This window comes from Natator depressus, chromosome 6, assembly GCF_965152275.1.
Source record: "Natator depressus isolate rNatDep1 chromosome 6, rNatDep2.hap1, whole genome shotgun sequence".
In the NCBI taxonomy this organism is placed as follows: domain Eukaryota; kingdom Metazoa; phylum Chordata; order Testudines; family Cheloniidae; genus Natator; species Natator depressus.
In genome coordinates, this window is record NC_134239.1 from 108802345 (window position 1) to 108816345 (window position 14001).

Sequence of the window (14001 nt, forward strand, 5' to 3'; positions counted from 1 at the left end):
GTGTGTAATTAATTCATCAAGGAAAATTTAGAACCAATGTATGACACAGTTGAGAGACTTCATATATAATACTTATAAATAATACAGATGGAAGTCCTTATAAGTTCGTGATTAAACTGAATAGGGGGAAAAAATCATATGTTGGAACTAAAGGGCAGAGTTAATTAACACCCGATTTGAACTCACTGATTGAATAAGAGTATTTTAATTCTCTCTCTCAGGGGTTTGGCTGGCTGGTTCTTGCTTGCATGCTAACGGTCAAACTTTATGGCTATATGTGGGGTCAGGAAGGAATTTTCCCCCAGGTCAGATTGGCACTGACCTTGAGGGTAGTTTGCCTTCCTCTGCAGCATGTGGGTTCACTTTCTAGGATTATCTGGCTATATCTCACGTAATCATTTTGTTGCTTTGGGCACTGGTGCACCTCAGTCCCTCCTATTCTCCGCTTGTGGCACATATCTAGTCTCCTGTGGGCTGTAACAGTTTCGTTTAATTTTGGTTGTTTGGGTTTCATGTTTTCTCTCTGTTTTCTCCCACCTGCTGCTAGTGGGAAGATGAAACTCTACACGCTGCTGCAGCAAATCTGGTGAAAATGCTCTATGCTGATGAGAGAGAGCTCTCCCGTTGGCATAATAAAACCACCTCTGTGAGTGGCGGTAGCTATGTTAGCAGGAGAAGCTCTTCCATCGACATAGCACTGTGCACATGAGCGCTTATGTCTGCATCAGTTATGTTGCTCAGTGGGGTTGTTTATTCACACCCCTGAGTGACATAAATTATGCTGACATAAACTGTATGATAACACCCATTTTTTCATGTTCTGTGTGTATATAAATCTCCTCACTGTATTTTCCACTGAATGCATCCGATGAAGTGAGCTGTAGCTCACGAAAGCTTATGCTCAAATAAATTGGTTAGTCTCTAAGGTGCCACAAGTCCTCCTTTTCTTTTTGCGAATACAGACTAACACGGCTGCTACTCTATAAACTGTAGTGTAGACATAGCCTTAGGCTTTGTTTTAGGTGTGGCTCCTTAATTGACTCTTACAACAGTCTTAAATTGGGCAATCATTCACACATCCTTTTGAATGAGGTTTCAATGCAATCATACTAAGGTTTCACTCAGCTTTTAACAGTATTTAATGGTTTCAAAGGGTATTAACATTGTATTTGTGGCTTTTTCCACTGTGTACATTAGTTTAGATTACAGTTACTGACACACACTTCCTAACGTTAGGTCATTTTGATTAAACAAACAACATGAACCAAGGAAATTTAATAAGCATGTGTCTAAGTTGGCATCTAAGTTTTAAAAATCATGAATTATTCACAAATCAAGATGAAATGGGGAATCTTCTAACTTGTGCTTTTGAAGTGTCATCGCATTAATTTAGGCAATTCTATGCACTGCTATAGTCTTTTAATCTCTGGAAATCTACTGTAAGCATGGTGAGTTCATGTCACTTAATTCTTATTGGCAAAGCCAGACTGTCAAGAAATAAGTACTTTAAAATTTGCAGTTTATTACTATTGTACTTCAATTAAAATGTAATATTCCTAAGGGGGTTTTACGAGGTTGTAAATTTTATGCTCATTTTTATTTTTTGAGACTTTGTGGCTTCCATCATTTATTCAGTCATTTCATTGCACATTTGGTAGCTTAATGTTCAGTTTATGTTTCCATAATACTCAGTGTTACCCATTTAAAACTTCGAATTTTTCCTCACCCAGGCAACTTGAACATAATTTTATCTTATTTAGAAAATTAAGAACTCAGTGATGGGGCTAAACCAAGATCTGAACACTTCCAAATGCTGGAAAAGTTCAGCTCCAGATGTAAATTTTGTAGCCACCCACTATTTTGGTGATGGGCTGAACAAAAATCTTGGATCCAAATATTAGATATTTGGATTGGGGTTCAAACATCGAAGCTCCTCTATTAGAGAATGAGTTATGTTGTTGGTCTCAACGATCCAAATAATGAGCTTCTGTTTGATTGGTGTCCCCAGGATAGGATCAAAAATTCTTCATCTTAATGATACAGTGAATACTTTTATAAAAGAGCCTTTTGTTTACAAGATTAGTGACAAAATTGGAGAGTTGAATTAATATGTGAGAGTATTTTGTCTTTTACATAAAAAACCAACAAAAAATAAATATGTGAATGAGATTGCTAGGGAGAAATGAGATGAGGGAGTTATATAGCTGTCTAGGATTTTGTTTTGGGGAAGAATTTTTGATCTGTATGGAAGAGCTTTTGGTTATCTAGGGTGGGATTTTCAAAGGCATTCAGGATTGGCCCAACTCTTCTCTGAGTGAAATCAATGGCAGTTTTACCTATGACTTCAACAGAAGTAGAGTTAGGCCAGAGCCTAGTACTTTTGAAAATCACTTCCTCAGTATATAGTTTTGTATCTTTGCAGTAAAATCAATAAAAGGCATAATTTACAGCATGAAACAAAAGGTCCTATAAATACAAATGTTGCAATACAGAATCTACAGTGTTGCCACATTTCATGATTTTTATTATGAGGACGATGATATTTGGTGTTTTTCTAAAGCCTCAGATCTTGTAGTTTTGTTATTTTGTGAGAATCTCATTTTTTTTTAAAAGTAAATGTCTAGACCTCATGATTGCTTACAAAATATTGAAAATGTGATCCAATTGCAGCCTAAAGTTTCAAAAATAAGAGGCAAATGAAAAGTAATCAAAATTTATATTTATTTTTAAAGAAATCATTATTATTATTATTAAGCAAATCTCAGTTTTTTTGGATCCTGATTCATGAATTTTTTTTAATGCTTGGGACTGGTAATAATTGAATCAGAGGTGGAGTTTGAGTAGAAATGGAAAAGAAATCTAAATTGTGTTAATGACAATAAAATCTTAACTAGGAGTCAAGTAACCTGTGTTTATGAAGTTCATTTTAGGGCTCCCCCATGGCCCTTTTACAACAGGTCAACTTAAGCTAAAGGAGTAACTGCTTTAGGTGGCAGCTGCAGTAGGCTCTTTCTCGCCCATGTTTGGGACTGCTTCAGGGGACAGACACCCACGGTCACCTAGGGGGGTTTACACAAGCATCTTGATAGCCTTGGGTAGCTAATGGATTGTTTTGGGACTTTTTAAAATTCTTTGTAAATTGATGACTTTAGTAAGTATCTATTACCTTAATTTTATGGCTTATGGCAGAGAAAAATCACACCCTCACTAAGTGTGTAGCCATGTAGAATAATTTGGAGAGAGGGGGTTAGGGCGAGGACCAGGGATGAAAATGCATTGAATATAGCCATGTTGACAGGACATGTGGTTTGAAAGCATTGAGGTGGACATGGTCCCTCTTTATGACCCCCAAGATCTGTGTTGATTCATCTCCACTGCCTTTCCCTGAGTAGCTAATACAGGTTAAAATAGCAGTGCAGACAGGGCAACTTAAATTGGCAGCTCGAGGGGCAGCCTAGGGTTGAATTCAAGCTGCTAACCTGAATTAAAAGCAGAGTTGCTGTGACTTCACTGCTATTTTAACCCAAGCTAGCTAATGCAGGTTAGCTAATCTGAATTAAGGACACCTTTTTTGCAGTATAGACATACCCAAAGTAGCAGAGGTAGAAGTGTCTCACAGTAATATTCAATGCCAAACAAATGCATCAGAGAAGCTCAACATACAGTTGCAAACTCCTTACTGATGTATAGGGCTTTTAGGCATATTTCTGGCATTGATAATTTTTAGTATTTTATAATGCAGCAGTGCCCAAAATGTCCTAAGCATGTTGCAAAGAGAGGAAGACAGTCTTCACCCCAGAGAGAAACACAGCAACATAAAATTAGGTAGGAATCCATGGGCCAGATTCTTCTCTCAGATGCCTGGGTTTAACACCACTGTGACCCAATAGAGTTCAGCTGGATTACCCCTGAAATACACTGATGAGAGAGGAGAATCAGGCCCCATACATTTTATAAGCATGCAAGAGACAGATTTTACCCTGCTTGGACTGTATGAATCCTGCTGTCTGGAGTGTGTGTGTGTAAGCAATCACGATGATCCATTTGCTGTAGTGGGCAATGAGCCAGCCTATGACAGAATGCTTGGAGGTTCAATTTAGGGTAACGTTTATCTCTTGCAGCCATAGAACATGTGTATTCCTGTCAATGCAAGTAAAGTTCAGTGTTACCTAAATTTGTGGGTTGGGAGCAACTCAGGCTAACTTGCTCGTCAGTGCCAAAAATTCCATTGTACGTCTTCGTTACCACTTTGCACCAGATGATTCAGGTTTTATGCATTTATTAAGTTATAACTGCAAGTCTGTTTTGACTACAAATCGGTAGACAGAATAACACAAATGATGCAAAACAAATATAGACTAAGAGTTTTATTCATTAGAAATGATCTATCGTATTTTATAGGCTAATCATGAAAATCTTTTCTCTATACCTGGCAGGCCTATTCACCTGAAATGTTGACATGGAATAGAGGATTTTTTTGCTGTGTGCATCACTAGCAGACAGTTAATATAACATATTGTACATGGTTGAGCGACTGAGAAGAACAGTTAATAAAACAGTATTTTTGTAAGACAACAGGGACTGAATCTTCTCACTAAGCCCTTCTTCTTTGTTTGGAGTTTACTTTCTATGAAGATTTCTGAGGGCAAGTGACAAGATGCTGGCAAGATGTGGTTATTCACATTCATAGTCAGAATTTTGTCCATTAAAAGAGGATAACCAGGTTTTCAATCTGGTTTTCGATCTGCTTCTGCTTGACATCAAATTAAAATAAATAACTTCTACTCACTTTGAATTTAGGATATCATGCTCCCTTAAAGGTCTTCAAAATAATGTATTTACCAGTTTGTAAATTGATAATGCTCATTTTTTTCATAATTTTAAATATACCATTTTTTAATGCTAAACAGAGGAAAGGGTCAGTGTGCCTTAGCTGTACAAAATGTAAGATGGATTTGACCACAGCCAGGTTTTTTTGAGTCTCTATTTATCAGCAGATGGTTAAGCATAGCTTAAAGTGATTTTTTAAACTGTGAAAAAATATTTTGCATTTCTATAGCTCCTTCCCTCCAAAGATTGCTAAATACTTTACAAATGCAAATGAATTAAGCCTCACAGCTTTCATTTGAAATAATAGCTAAGTATTGTTCAACGTTTTACATATGGAAAACCTGAGTCATAGATAGAATGGTTAAATGACTGGCCCAAGTCATGCAGGAAATCTGTGACTGAGCTGGGAATGGAGTCCAGAACTCTTGACTGTCCATAGCTGTGGAAAGAAAAGGAGGACTTGTGGCATCTTAGAGACTAACAAATTTATTAGAGCATAAGCTTGCATCCGATGAAGTGAGCTGTAGCTCATGAAAACTTATGCTCAAATAAATTTGTTAGTCTCTAAGGTGCCACAAGTCCTCCTTTTCTTTTTGAGGATACAGACTAACAAGGCTGCTACTCTGAAACCTGTCATAGCTGTGGAGTGTCTCCAAAATGCCTTTCATGCTCTTCCATTTTTCTTGGTTACTATGTATATGACATTCCATTTCTAGCCCAGTAATTGAGCATTTTGTATTACCTTTAGTTGTGTTTAGTTTGGTTGATTCAGGCTGATCTGAGAGAAGAGAGAATGATTCCATTTTAAATTAATCTAAGATGTTGTTTTTATATTTTAGTCTAAAAAACTAGTAAATGGAGGGAAAATGTGTCCGTGATAGGGTGCATACCCCACACAGGCCCTGAAAGGGTTAATGTGGGCCTGGAGGGCCAATTAGGGAACCTGGCTGCACCTGGAGGCAGACCCAGGCTTATCTGAACAAGAGGCTCAGCTGGGCCAGAGTTGTCTAGACTATAAAGCCAGGAAGTTTGCAGCAGAAGGAGGCTTCAGCATAGGTGCTTGAACTAGGGGTGCTGGTAGGGTGACCAGATAGCAACTGTGAAAAAACTGGATGGGGGTAGGGTGTAATAGGTGCCTATATAAGAAAAGGCCCCAAAAATGGGACTGTCCCTATAAAAAGGACATCTGGTTACCCTAGGTGCTGGGGATGCCGCCACATCCCCTGAATTGAACAACCCAAATACATGGGTTCTGCCTTTAGCATCCCCACTATAAAAATTGTTCCAGCACCATTAAGCTTCAGGGAGAGAGTCTGCAGTCATTCTCTGGGACCAGAGATGAGGGGAGGTGAAAACCCAGGAGGAAAAATAAGCCCTAGAAGAAGGATCAACACCAGAGGAGTTGTGGGGAAAAGAAGCTGGGGTGGGGAGGGGGTAGGAAGAAGCCCAGGAAACAGCAGCAAGAGCCAGGACTGTACAGACCTTGGCTGCTTGTTGTAAGGTCCCTGGGCTGTAACCCAGTGTAGAGGGTGGGCCTGCACCCCTGCAGGAGCATTGGAGACACCAACTAGACAGCTGGTCTGGAGAGACTTTGTTATCCCGGAATGGTAGAGTTATAGTGATGTGGCCAGAGGGTCTGAGTCACAAAGAAGGAGCGCCCCAAGTCCTGGATAGAGAGGGGCCACAGTGCGAGGAAGGGGATATCAAACCTGAGTGGAGCTAATCCCCAGATGTGGCCACATGGAATCGCCCCTCATGGTGAGTGAACCCCATCACAGTGTCTGTAAAAGTAAAATGTATATAGCTTATGTAATAAGTACAGATTGTATGACTTTTTATTCAACAATGTAACCTTTAGAGCTCTCATTTAAATTGTGCGAACGTGTTGCCTCAGAGACTAAATCCTTTTTAGGACCTGGTACCATTAAGTACTCTGCTTAAATAGCGTTAACACAAACAAACAGTGAAATCATGGTTACCTAGAACTGGGCATGTTATGTAAGGAATATAAATACTCGTTAAATATAATTAGCAGAGTGCTCTGGTGATCTGGATTTGGGATTGGCTTCCATTCCACATTTCTGTGCCAGCAGAGGCCGGGAATAATGTTAACAACAACATTGCGCACTTCAATAGCACTTTTCATCCAACAATGTTAAAAGGCTTTACAAAAGTAGATAAATAATATTTTCTGCATTTGCAATAAATGGCATAGAAAGGCCAAGTGGCCTACGACCACACTGAAAGTCAGTCACAATCAGAATAAGATCCTAGGCCTGAGTACCATTCCTCTTCTTTAACCATTTGACCTTGGTGCATAGTGCTGTGGCCACACAGTGAAGACCCAATGGGACATGAGTGCTTTGCATTACTTTTGTGTGAACATTCAAGCGACCCCAGGAGCATTGGTGTTAGCTCCACTGGTCCTTTAAGGCAGCTTGGCACTAATCTTCTGGAGCAAAGCAGCCCTAAAGATGGACTGTCTTTATAAAATGAATCCCCCTTGAGTAGCTGAATCTTCAGGTGGCATCAGCGGTGCTGGAACAATTTGTATAGCGGGGGTGCTGAGAGCCATTGAACCAAACTGTAAACCTTGTATATGACGGAAATCACTTCAAGCCACGGGTATGGCAGCATCCCTCGCACCCTTAGTTCCAGCACTATGGGTGGCATAGAGTGACCATAGAGATTCCTATACCATGCTGGCCAAAGATTGGGTGTGGAGGAACAGGAAGGTGGCATAATAGAATCTTTGTTCACACCCTTTTCCGGTTATTTGCCAAGCAAGATTATTTCTGGACTGGACATTCTGGCCCTATGTGTAGCACCTTTGTTTGAAAAGATTCTATGGTCCCATATAAGGCAAATGAAGAGAGGAATTAAGTGCAAACACTGGAAAATCCAAAGGATCTTCCCTTTTCCCACATAATAAAGTCTACAGCTTAGTTTTTTATATACAGTAGCAAGTACTAAATAATAAAATGAAATAACTTATGCTGAGATTTTATAAGTGAAAAAACTCACAGTTCCAAGTGTGCATCCTAGCATGATCAGACCTTAAGATTCAGGAAATCACCAACATACTAAGGGCTAGATTCTGACCCCCTTGCTCATGCTCCTAAGAGAGGGAAAACAGGTAAGATGAAATGCTACTGAAGCTAGTGGGAGTTTTGGTGGGGTCAGGATTTCATCCATGGCAAAAAAAAAAACAAAAACCCAACACTTCTTGAGAGTGAGATCTACTAGAATGTGAAATAGGTATTTTGCTTCTTTATCTTATGATATGGCCAGGGATGAAGTTTTTCAAAAAATTTGCGAAGATATATAGAAACAGTAACGTAGCAGATTATTCTGAGCCTAAAACATCCCCATGCAGCTTTGCATCAGCTCTAAAATAGAACTGAGAAGAGTGAGGCTGTCAAGAGTGAAATGTGAGACGAGGAGCTTCATCTGGCTGCCGACCAGGGTGAATTATGAGGTCTGCCATTGTGAAATATATATGTAATATATTACACACACACACAAACCTATGTTAAAAGAAGGTTAGCAAGGTTGTGAATCAAACACTCAAAAAGTTAGGAAATGCCAGAATGAAGGTTGCCTGTGTAATCATAATTTGGCCCCCTTGTGCATTTGCATTATGATACAGTCTTTAACTACACAATCACATACTCTTTTCCACAGTAACCCTGTCTCATTCTGGGTGCAGGATGGATGGTACTCATTTACTGAGCAGCTTTTCAATATTTTGTTTTTTCCATATTGTTCAATGTGTGACTGCAGGCCTTATTCACTGAACGCTATTCAAAACTTGTGCTGAAGACAGAACTATTAATTTTCTCATAGGCTTTTCTATGGTGCTTGTCTCTATAGTATCTAAGTGCTTCCCAAACAGTTAATCTTCACAACACCCCTGTGAAGTGACAGGGTGGTATTATCCTCATTTTACAGATGGGCACAGAGATTAAAGTCAGAAGTGTCCACTAAGGTTTCTAGGCGTCCGGTTTTCAATCGGAACACCCGGTCAAAAAGGGAACCTAGAGGCTCCGGTTGGCACTGCTGACCGGGCCATTAAAAGTCCGGTTGGTGGCGCAGCAGGGGGGCTTCCTACCTGCCCTGACTCCACGTGGCTCCTGGAAGCGGCCACCAGGTCCCTCCAGCCCCTAGGCACATGGGTGGCCAGGGAGGCTCCGTGTGCTGCCCCCACCCGAGTGCTGGCTCCACAGCTTCCATTGGCCTGGAACCGCGACCAGTGGGAGCTGCAGGGGTGGTGCCTGCAGGCGTGAGGGCAGCGCATGGAGCCTTCCTGGCTGCCCATGCAACTAGGGGCTGCAGGGACCTGGGGGCTGCTCTCTGGGAGCTGTGGTAAGTGTCGCCGGGACCCCGCACCCTGAACCCCCTCCAGCACCCCAAGCCTCTGCCCCAGAATGGAGTCCCCTCCTGCACCCAAATTCCCTCCCAGTACCCACACCCCACACACTCCAACCCCCTCCCCCAGCCCTGAACCCCCTCCTGCACCCCAAACCCCTCATCCCCTTCCCACCCCAGTGCCTACATCCCCAGCCAGAGCCCTCACCCCACCCACACCTCAACCCCCTGCCCCAGCCCAGAGCTCCCTCCTGCACCCCAAACTCCTCATCTCCGGCCTCACCCAAGAGCCCATACTCTTAGCTGGAGCCCTCACTCCCCAACCCCCACCCCAGCCTGGTGAAAGTGAGTGAGGGTCGGGGAGAGTGAGCAACAGACTGAGGGGGGCTAAAGCAAGCAGGGGGCAAGGCCTGAGATAACAGGTGAGGCAGGGGTGTTCAGTTTTGTTTGATTAGAAAGTTGGCAATCCTAGTGTCCACTAATTTGGGGGGCCCAGTTTGAGATACCTAGGATCTGATTTTTCAGAGTACTTTGAATATATATAGTGCTATATAATGCTAAGCACAGCTCTTATTGACTTCAGTTGCAGCTGAGAATGCTCAGCACTTCTGCAAGGTACAGCCCCCAAGGTTCTCAAGCCAGGGACACAGAAAATGAAGAATACCCAACTAGTGACTATAACGATCTTGGGGTTCATTAAACAACAAACCAGTGAATGAGAAAGGACTAAAATTTTAATAAAACAAACTGGAGAGCTTCTGTAGTGAGCTGCTGTACACAGCCATGCAGTGTTCCCAACCCCCACCTCCAGGGCACATCTCCAAATTCCTGTGTTCATAATACTGTCCCTTATGAGGGAGCATCTCTGAATTATATTCTTCTGCAAACATCTGTACATCTTTCCTCTTAAAGAAACACAAATTAGCTGTTATATTTTATATATATAAGAGTTAACTATCTAATAACACATGCATTACATTTTCAATCTATGCAGTGCATTTCATAAACCCAATGTGTCAACTACCTAGAGAGGAGAAGTTACCAGCACATCACTCTCAAGTGAGTACTTACCACTTATTTTCCTCAAATACCCCTTCTTCAGGCAGGTTAGCAAGTCTCTGAGTCTTCTCAGTATCATACTTTCATTAGAGTCTGAGTTGTTCTCTTGTTCCTTGACAGTTTCTCCTTTATGAGTTGATGATAAAGTATCAGTCAGATGGGAAATGCCAGAGTCCACATCAGCTGTCAATGTGTTGGAACTTTCTGGGATTACTTGTAGATCCCTTTGATTATGTCAAAATGTGTCACTCAGTCTGTTTGGATTACATAAAACCTTTGATACAGCTGTTCTTTAATGGTACCCCTTTGGCCCCAAGTATTAGTGTCTCTCAGGAATCACACCTCTATCATCTGGTTTAAGAGATGGGAGATCACAGGCCCTTTTGTCAAAATAATATTTCTGTTTCCACTTCTGATTTTCTTTCATCTTCTGCATGGTTTCATTGTTATGAGATTTCAACAAGTTCTCAGTAAATTAGATCTGATCCTTCTTCCCATTAACAGCAGAGGTGGTGAAAGCCATTCTCCAGAGATGTACTTTGGTAAATCAATAAATCATTTATACAAATCACCCCCACTGTCAAAAGTCCTCCATGAGGTTCTTTACGGTCCGTTTAGACCTTCCCACAAGTCCATTTGATTGGCAAATTGCCTAAAATGTGCACTGGAAAATTCCAGTTCTTTATCATGAAAGACTTCATCTGGAATTCCATGTCTGGAGAAGATTCCCTACATGTCAGCTATCACTGACTTACTATTAGTACTGTGCAGTGTACAAATTTTTGGATACAGCGAATAATAATCTGTAACTATTAAATAATGCTTTGATTGCCAGGTAAATATGTCAGTGCTGACCTTTGCATAAGGCCTTTGTGGAACTGGATGAGGTCTCAGTGACCCTGCTTGTTGGCATGGCTTTTATTTCAAGCATGAAAGCAGTTTCCTACTACATTAGTGATGTTGTGATTGATCCATAGTATTAAATATGCCTAGTGTTGAGCTTTCTTTGGGTAATTTTAGCTTCCCAAAACCTGAGAATGCATCCAGTTTACTGAAATATTGAGCCATAATCTCTTCTTTGGTTGGTAGTTTGAAAAGTTCTCTTTTTACAGCTTTATTGAGGTCCTAGGGATCTAAGCATATGTGTAGCTGACTGTTACTTTTCTCCATGATGACTAGGGAGCTCACCCATTCTGTTGGCTCCTCAATTTTTTTGAATTACTTGTATTGCTTCAATCCTTGCAAGCTCAGCCTTGAGTTTATCACAGAGTGCAAATGCACCTTTCTACATGGATGGATAACTGGAGAGATCTGCTTGTTTATCTGGATTATATGTTCACCCTTCAAGCAACCCAACCCTTGAAACAAGTTATGATATTCCCGAAGGAGTGCCTCATAGCCAGTTCAGTATGATCTTGTAATGAGAGTATCCATTTTACCAGATAGTTTCTCATATGCAGCCAGGCCTAAAATTGGTATCACCTCTTTTGGCACTACAATGAAGAGGAGCCTTTACATGGTGTTTTATGGTTGATACTAACAATGCACCTCCCCTTCACTGGTATATTTGTTCCAGAATAACCAGTTACTTTTATTTTGTAGGTCCCAGTTTTGGTTTATTTTTAGTCTTTCATAATCTTGTTTTGACAAAATATAAACCTGAGCTCCTGTGTCAAGTTTCAGTGGAATAATTCTTCCATTCATTGTCAGAGGCAGTATCCAATCCCTCTCAAATGGCGTGGTAGATCCCAGTATGTCTATGAAAAACTCCTCACTCAGATTTTCTTTAACTGAATTAATTTGACTTTTCTGCATTTGGGATCTGCAGCATTTTACAAAATGATCATTTCCCCCATATCTGTCAGTTTCCCCAAAGGCAACCATTGTTTGTTTGGGGCCATGCTGTGATCCACATCTTCCATATAACTATCTGTACCCAGTCTTCTCCCTAGCAGCGGTTTTCATAATAAGTGGTTCTACTTTCTGATTTGACCTATTCTGGCTATATTTTTCAGTAGTTAGTATATGGATAACCCCTGCTGGTGAATTCATCTCTTTGGCTTGTGCTTTCATAGTTTTCTGCTGCCCTGCATATTTGGAGAGCTTTTTAAAGTTATATCTCCTTCACAGAGCAGTCTCTCTCTTAACACATGATCTTTAATGCCACAAATGATTCTATCTCTGACCAGAGACTTGGTCAACAAATGAAGGTCACCAGTTTTACTGAGTTTCCTTAATTCTGTGATGTGTTGTTCTATGGTGCCACCAGTTTTTTGGAAGCATGTAAAAATGTGTCTCTCAAAGGTCTCATATCTTTTTGGCAGGTAATGTTCCTCAAATTTAGGCAGTATTTTATTTAACTTCATGCTTTCATCTTATTCAAACTTAAAGTTGTTATAAATATCTAATGCTTCCTCCCCAACAACATGCCAAAAGATTGATGATTTCACTTTATCATTTTTCCCCTCTGCCCAATAACTGCTAAATACAGTTCAAATCTGTCTAAGTTTTTTCCAGGTCTCTGCAACATTGCCTGACAATTGCAGACTGGAAGGAGGTTGCAACACATCCATTTTTGGTTCAACCCCACTCTCTGCCCCTTTTCTTAAGTTAGTCAAGCTACTAGTGTGCTCACCAAATACATCAAAAGCTTCTGTGCCTGGTGCTCCCCATGCTTCTCTGGAGTTTCCATTTGTCTCTGCTTTCAGTTGCAAACACAGGAGTTAACTTCACTGCAGTTTCTTCTCATTCAGCACTTCTGACACCATGTAATGATCTTGGGGTTCATTAAATAACCAGTGAATGAGAAAGGTCTACAACTTTAATAAAACAAAGTGGAGATCTTCTGTAGTGAGCTGCTGCACGCCCTCATGTGGTGGTCCCAACCCTTGCCTCTAGGGCACATCTCCAAATTCCAATGTTCATAATACGGCCCCTTATGAGGGAGCACCTCTAAATTATAACCTACAAACATTTCTCTACAGTGACCACCTGTGAAAAGTGATTTGCTCAGCATTACCTAGGATCTCTGTGGCGAAGACAGTTCTGCAGGGCAATATTCAACTGCCTTAATCGTGAGACTATTCTTTCTCTTCTGGCAATCCCCTGCCTCCTTCATTACATTAAGTAAATCATTTGTTGCCAACCCTTTGCTTATCGTAAGCGTTGCTTATTCTATTTTATCCATTTTTGTTATATCAGTATCTTCACATAACTTTGGAGTAGGATAGGACAGACAAGATTAGATTCTCTGAACCCAACTTTTTGTATCCAAAAAGTCCAATTGAAGAAATTACTTTTATTTTGTAGGGCAGTCTTCCCTCTCCCCCTTCAACCTGTGCACACAATTTTTATATAATGACCAGGAACAGTAACTTAGATCTATGATTATTCTGGATATTCTAAGAACTGTTTGTATTTTAAAGTAGCAAGCACTTTCGTGAAGCCATGGTGGTTTTCTTCCTTTTGGGGGGTGGGGATGGGAGGGGGATAGGAGGGGTGAACAGTTGCAGTGTTGTAACATTTGGCCCAGTCCTGCAATCTGATCCACATGGGCAGACCCTTATGACCACGTAGAGTCCTACTGAAGTCATTGTGGCTCTGTACAGATACGGGGATCCACACTTGTGAATCAGATGTCAGGATCAGGGTCTTGGTTCTCTTTTGTAAAACTGTCTGTAATGCCTTAGTTAAGCTTCTCCTACCAGATCCATGTATCCTGTGTGTAGTTTGGTTCCAAAAGGT

General features: G+C 40.9%; 1 long non-coding RNA gene across 6 annotated transcripts in view; it reads right to left on the reverse strand.

Moving 5' to 3' along the window:
- Positions 1-14001, reverse strand: part of LOC141989492 (uncharacterized) — a 192721-nt gene that overhangs the window by 101083 nt on the left and 77637 nt on the right. The window lies entirely within an intron of this gene.